At 55.8% G+C, this 6,503-nt stretch overlaps 1 non-coding gene across 1 annotated transcript; it reads left to right on the top strand.

Annotated features, from left to right (window-relative positions):
• Positions 1-5,120: 5,120 nt before the first annotated feature.
• On the top strand, positions 5,121-5,192 carry Trnai-aau (transfer RNA isoleucine (anticodon AAU)). Its single transcript has one exon. It is a non-coding gene; the product is annotated as a tRNA-Ile (tRNA).
• Positions 5,193-6,503: the final 1,311 nt, after the last annotated feature.

Raw genomic sequence — 6,503 nt, 5'->3', positions numbered from 1 at the left:
GGTACTGTACATGGCCACACTGCCGAACGCTGGGCGCAATTCCAAACGTACCCCGTTCTTAACGGTGTACGGCAGATCACCATCGACCTCCATCGCCACGTGCCATCTTACCTGCAAATTAGCGGGTGCCGAGCGGTTGTCATATACGACGGCCAGCCCAAGATCTGTTCCGGGTGCGGAAAAGAAGGCCACCTCAGATCTGAGTGTCTTCAGCGACGGATCACCCAATTGCCAGGCGCTACCGTGGCACCTCCGGCTCCGACGACGATTTTACCGATCACCTACGCATCGGCACTCTCTTCTCCTCCCACCGACCGCCGCTCATCGGACCATGTACCGGTGACCCTTCCAGCTGCTATGGATACCGCCGGGGCCGACACGTCGCGCTCAAAGCCAGACGCTGCTACGGCGCCACTACCAACAGCGACGACTTCCGACACCCACCAGCCTGAACATATGGACACCCCTTCATTTGACGTTCCCGCGACGGCCTTCCTCTCAGAGCGACGCGACTCCCTTCCGTCTTCCGACACAGAGGGACGAACCCGCAAACAACGTTCACCTAAGAGGCGCAAGAGGAGGCGTCGTACGGTCTCGGAACGAGACAGATCACCTCCCCCTGATGCTCCAGAGGCCGTCCGACACGACGAGGCCTCAGAGAACCTACACGACGATACGAATGACGACAACATGACGCCGACTGTGGATGTTTCGATGCCAACTCTACTGGCTCGCTCAGGTGCTCCTGAACCAATGAACTCCACCGATGCTACTGCCGCCGAGACGTCCTCCGCCTCTACGACCGAAGTGGAACGTACGACCATCACAACGACAGCGCCCTCAATGGTATGGAGTGAGGACGTCGATGAGGACCCGGACCACACGCTGGGGACAGAGTTACCCCAGACGGAAGCATCGTTACGCCGCTGATAACGCCGTCAGGTGGCGCACGGCACGACTCGCCGTTGCCTCGCCCCTCTTCATCCTCCGCCGGTAGAGTTCCCCTTCACGGCGGGGGACGGCTCCAAACCTACCGAATAGCGACGATCAACACTAACACCATCAGCTCACCCGTGAAACTTCAACTGCTGCGAGAGATGATATGGGCGTCAGACGTCGATATAGCACTACTACAGGAAGTACACTTGGCCACACTTCCAGACGTCGCGGGATATAACACTTATCCTTCTTCTGGTGACCATCTGGGACGCGGCGTAGTTATCTACGACAGAGAAGGCATTCCAGTGGCCGATATCACATACCTTCCATCTGCCAGAGGCATGGCCATCACCGTCATGGGGACGCGTATCGTCAACATTTACGCTCCGTCGGGCTCCACCCGCAGACGCGACAGGGCACTCTTCTATTCAGAAGAAATCGCTCCTCTGTTTCTTGGACGCTGCGACCATTACTTGTTTGGGGGTGAGTTTAATTGTGTCTTGCACCCTAAAGATCAAGTGCCCCACTACAACACCTGTCAAGAACTGCGTCTTGTCGTCCGAGATCTGTTGCTCCGCGACACTTGGGAAGTTCAGCACGTCGACGCCCCTGGACATACTTACCAGACGAGTCACTCCGCGAGCCGCTTGGACAGAATTTACGTCTCTCGGGAACTCACACCTGCAGTCGAAGGTGCAGAACTTTGGCCCCTGGCCTTTTCGGACCACTGTGCCTACATCTGCAACATTCTCTTCCCCAAGCAAGTGGTCTGGTGTAGTCGTGCACCGTGGAAGCTAAACACCTCCCATCTTCATGATCCCGAATGTCTTCAACGTGTCACCGAGACATGGGCCACCTGTGAACGTCGCTTACCTAAATACTGCACGACCTTGACCTGGTGGCTGGAATATGCCAAACCTGCCATTCGACATACTTTGATTCAGTATGGAAAGGAAGTTGCTATGTGGCGCCGGCACACTACCGACTATTTCTACGCCGTTCTCCGCGACCTGGACGCCCAACCGCCCACACCCGACACCCAGAGGGAACGCAACAGGATTAAGGCCCAAATTGTAACTTTGACACGCCGTCGACTGCAGGGGGCTATGGTGCGAACCCGATATCAAGATTCGGCGGAACAGGAACATCCGACCATGCATCATATCGCCTCCGATAGGAAACATCGGCGACAACAACTCATCACCGAGATCACAACCTGTCGCGGCCAGCACGTCACTTGCCAGGCCGAAATCGTCAGTGCCTTTGTTGACCACTACCGCACAATGTACCAGGAGGATACTACCAACAACCACGCTGAGGAGTCTGTGTTACCACACGTAACTCGCACCCTCACCAGCGACGAAGCGGATGAGCTGATGGAGCCCATTACGCGTGACGAAATCCACGATGCAATCAAAAAAGGTGCTCTGAATAAGTCACCTGGCGTCGACGGAATGCCGATAGAATTTTATCGCGCTTTCTTCACACTAATGGCGTCACGGTGGACAACGATGTTTCATGAACTGCTGACGATGGGGAACGGCGTACCGCCGTCCTTCGTCACGGGAATTATTATACCCACCCACAAACCGACACCAGGTGTGACGACAGCACATTACCGTCCCCTGACTCTGCTTAACGCAGACTGTAAAATTTTTACACGCCTCCTGGCAACGCGATGCCGCAAGGTCCTGCCTAGCGTTCTATCCCCGGAACAGACAACTCCAGGCGGGTCAGTTAATGTACAAACGGCCACAGGAGAATGTCGCGATTTAATTGCACTGGCAGCGGCGTGCAGACTCCGCGCCGCAGTGGTTGCCATTGATTTTGGCAGCGCATTCGACAAAGTGCGGCATCCTTTTCTGTTCTCCGTGATGAACCGCATGGGTTTTCCACCAGCCTTTATCGACGTAATCCGGCGCCTGTACGGCACCGCCGAATCGCTGATTCAGGTTAATGGCCGTGTGGCGGGACCAGTGGCGATCCGACGTTCCGTACGGCAAGGCTGCCCACGTTCGACCCTACTCTATGCCATCAGCCTGGAGCCACTCATCGGGAGTCTGACGAGCCACCTTTCCGGTCTCACTTTGCGACAGCACAGTTTTCGATGTCGTGCGTATGGGGACGACCTCCTCCTCTTGATCCGCTCACGGAGTGAAACACACACGGTACTTGATTTGATATCAACGTACGGCACTGCAGCGGGCAGTAACATAAATGTGACTGAATCCAGGGCGATGCCCATTGGACGCGGCCTCTCACACGACGACTTAGCACCTCTCCCGTGTGTACAGAAACTACGATACCTTGGTATCATTTTCACCTCCACCGTGCGCCGCTCCGCTGCCATCAATTTTCGGCGTGCTCTTCAAACCATCCGCACGACGGTGCGACAAAATCTTCTCCGACGACTCGATTCTTTACAACGTGTCCAATACCTCAATCAACATGTGGCGTCCAGAATGGTCCACATTGCACAGGTCCTCCCGCTACCATCAACTATTGGACATAGCCTCCAGGCTGCCTTTGGATACTTCCTTACGGCTGGTACGCTCTTTAAGGTCCGCTACGACACGCTCACCCTTCCCCCGCGAGCGGGTGGCCTCGGTCTTGTCAATGTGCGACTCCGCGCGGCGTCCTTGTACATGTCCACCATGCACAAGCAGTGGCACGGGGGCACCTCCCTTACGCGCAACTTGCTGGAAATTCTTGTGCCCGCGACCATAACACCACCAGTACCAGTCCGACACATCAAGCACCATCTGACGCACATTTCTGATTTCATCGTCGACTTCAGTTATGCTCACACACACTTACCGACCACGCGTTCTCCTCGACCTAAAGATTTTTACACCCCACTCGTTCGTTCCATATCCAGCAACAATATCGAACTGCGACATCCGTCCACTCGGTGGCCCACGGTTTGGCGTCACATCCACCAGCCTTTTCTTCCCTCCAACGTCCGGACAACATGGTACCAGGTCGCAAATGAAAAATTCGCCACAAATCATCGTCTTCACGCCATAGGACTAAAGGACTCTCCACTCTGCTCCATGTGCCACCTCATGGATGACGATGTCCATCAACTGACTTGTGATGCCACCAGGGACGGCTGGAAACTTGCCCGACAATTCGTTGCCTGTTACCTCCGTGTTCCGCCGGACTCGATTGACCCATGGACTTTTATCCATCCTGAGAATACTTATTTCCCCGCCACCAAAAATCACGCGATTGTATGGGTCAAGGGATGGACCATCACCTACATGTATAATGCTGGCGACAAATCACGCCTTGATTTCTGGCAGTACTTACAAACCGCCCACAGCGAAGTCGAACAGCGACCGCGCTACCGCGCCTTCTTCGCAAATTACCTACACGCGATCTTTACGTCACCCCCGCTCAGTTGGATGGTACCACACGCCGACAGCACTCCCGCCCCCCCTGCTGACATCTGAGACCCCTCGCGCTGCTTTCTACATTGTAACCCATAGTGGAGTAGGCGCATGGACACACGCCTCCTTTCCTTTATGCACTACACCAGATAACCACTGGCTTTTCCCTCACTCCACTGTAAATTGCTTAACACCTCTTAGCATCCATCAGTATTATTAGTTTTTTTTTCCTACACCTTGTTGACACTAAAAAAAAACTTGCTCACCTTATACGAATATCATGTCTTGTGTTATTTTCGCCGGAAGGATGGCATTTTTCTTGTATTTAAGTTTGTACCAATAAAGATCTTTTGTTCATTTACCCTGTTCCTGTATTAAAAAAAAAAAAAAAAGTCGGTATAGCGTCAGACTCCTAATCCCAGGGTCGTGGTTTCGAGCCACACGCTGGGCGGAACGGAATTTTGTTCCGCTGCAGATGTAAATTACCGTTTTTCTGATTAACGAGATTTAATGGAAATAGCAACTTTAAACTTTGCCTACGTCTCTGTCAGTCGCAAGGAAACTGTATTTGAAGGTGAAGGTGATTTTGTAGACATGTGTGAAAGACATGTTCTGAAATGCAAGTGTTGTAGTTTGGAGAGCACATCGGTTACGTGTCAGATGTGTACCCAAGCAGTAATGGGTCGCTATAGCTGCAAATATTACCCGGTAATATGAAGTGTTGTCAGCTGAAGTCTGATGATGCAGATGACAGTAAGGACGAAGTACCCAAGAGTACCGCTAGGCCGCGCCTCTTTAGCTCAGTGGTAGAGCGCTGGTCTAATAAACCAGTGGTCGTAAGTTCCATCCTCACAGGAGAAAGATGAATTTTGGAAATTAGTTGCGCGTCGTGGCCGTATAGCAAACAGTATCTGTGATGACGAACAATTAGCGACAGGCGTTTTTTTAAGAATTACTCTCAGATGTGATTAAGGCGAATGGCGCTGATAAAGCATTTGCCAAAGCGGTACAGCATCATCTTCGGCGTAACTCGAGAGGGTTGCGCCCTTCGATATTATTGTCGTTAATATCGAAGTGCTAGGAGTTTCAGTGATCGCTGCAGCTGCCGTTGTCCCGAGCCTTTGCGCCGTTGGTCCCAGCCGCCGCTGCCGGCGCCGCCGGTTCCCACCGCCGCCGCCGCCGCCGCCGCCGCCGGTCTCCCGTCGACGCCGGTTGCCGCCATCGTATCCGGTTCCTGCCGCTGCTGCTGTTGCTGACCGCCGCCGACGCCGCCGCCGCCGGCGCCGCCGCCGGCGCCGCATCTGGTTCCTGCCGCCGCTGCCGCTGCTCGCCGCCGACGCCGCCGCCGGTTCCCGCCGCCGCCGCCGGTTTCCGCCGCCGCCGCCGGTTCCCGCCGCCGCCGCTGCCGCCGCCACCGCCGCCGCCTCCGCCGCCGCCGCCGCCGCCGCCGCCGCCGCCGCCGCCGCCGGTTGCCGCCACCGTATCCGGTTCCTGCCGCTGCTGCTGTTGCCGACCGCCGCCGCCGCCGCCGCCGCCGCTCCCTGCCCGTCTTTCGTTCTGTCGTCTCTGCTTACGTCTTACCCTTCCTCTTCGTCAGTCTCTTGTCCTTGTCCTTTGACTGTCCCCTGTTATTTTTCCTCTTTTCCCCTCTCCCACTTATCCTCTCACCATGACAACCCCCACAACTACCGCCACTACCACTGCAATCGTGTACACGTCCCCCTCACTTGCTGCCACCACCATCACGTGGTGTGCTCAATCACCGCCTCCCCCATATATTCCCCCCCTCCTCACCCTTCCCACCCCCGCTCCTTTTGTTGCTCCCTCCCCTGTTCCTACCCCCCATGCCTCACGTGACCCATTCCCTCCCCTCCCACATGTAACTCATGCCACCCCCGCCAGTGTTGTTGCCCGTCGGGCCACCACCCACGCCACACCATCATCATCGTCATCACCATCACCATCACCATCGCCCTCGCCATCGCCAGTGCCAACCACTGCCAGTGCATCTTCTGTGGCGCCAGCTCCAGCTCCAGCGCCAGCACCAGCACCACCACCAGTGCCTGCACCGCCGGTGGGACCTGCCATCTCCCGCCATCTCCCGGTCGTCCCCATCCCCCACACCTCTTCCCATCCCTCTCCCGCTGTGAAACGTCCCAGCGGCACCCCAGC

The sequence above is a fragment of the Schistocerca gregaria genome, chromosome 5 (genome assembly GCF_023897955.1).
Source record: "Schistocerca gregaria isolate iqSchGreg1 chromosome 5, iqSchGreg1.2, whole genome shotgun sequence".
NCBI lineage: Eukaryota > Metazoa > Arthropoda > Insecta > Orthoptera > Acrididae > Schistocerca > Schistocerca gregaria.
The sequence above is the reverse complement of the archived record's forward strand: the minus strand, read 5'-3'. Positions and strand labels throughout refer to the sequence as shown.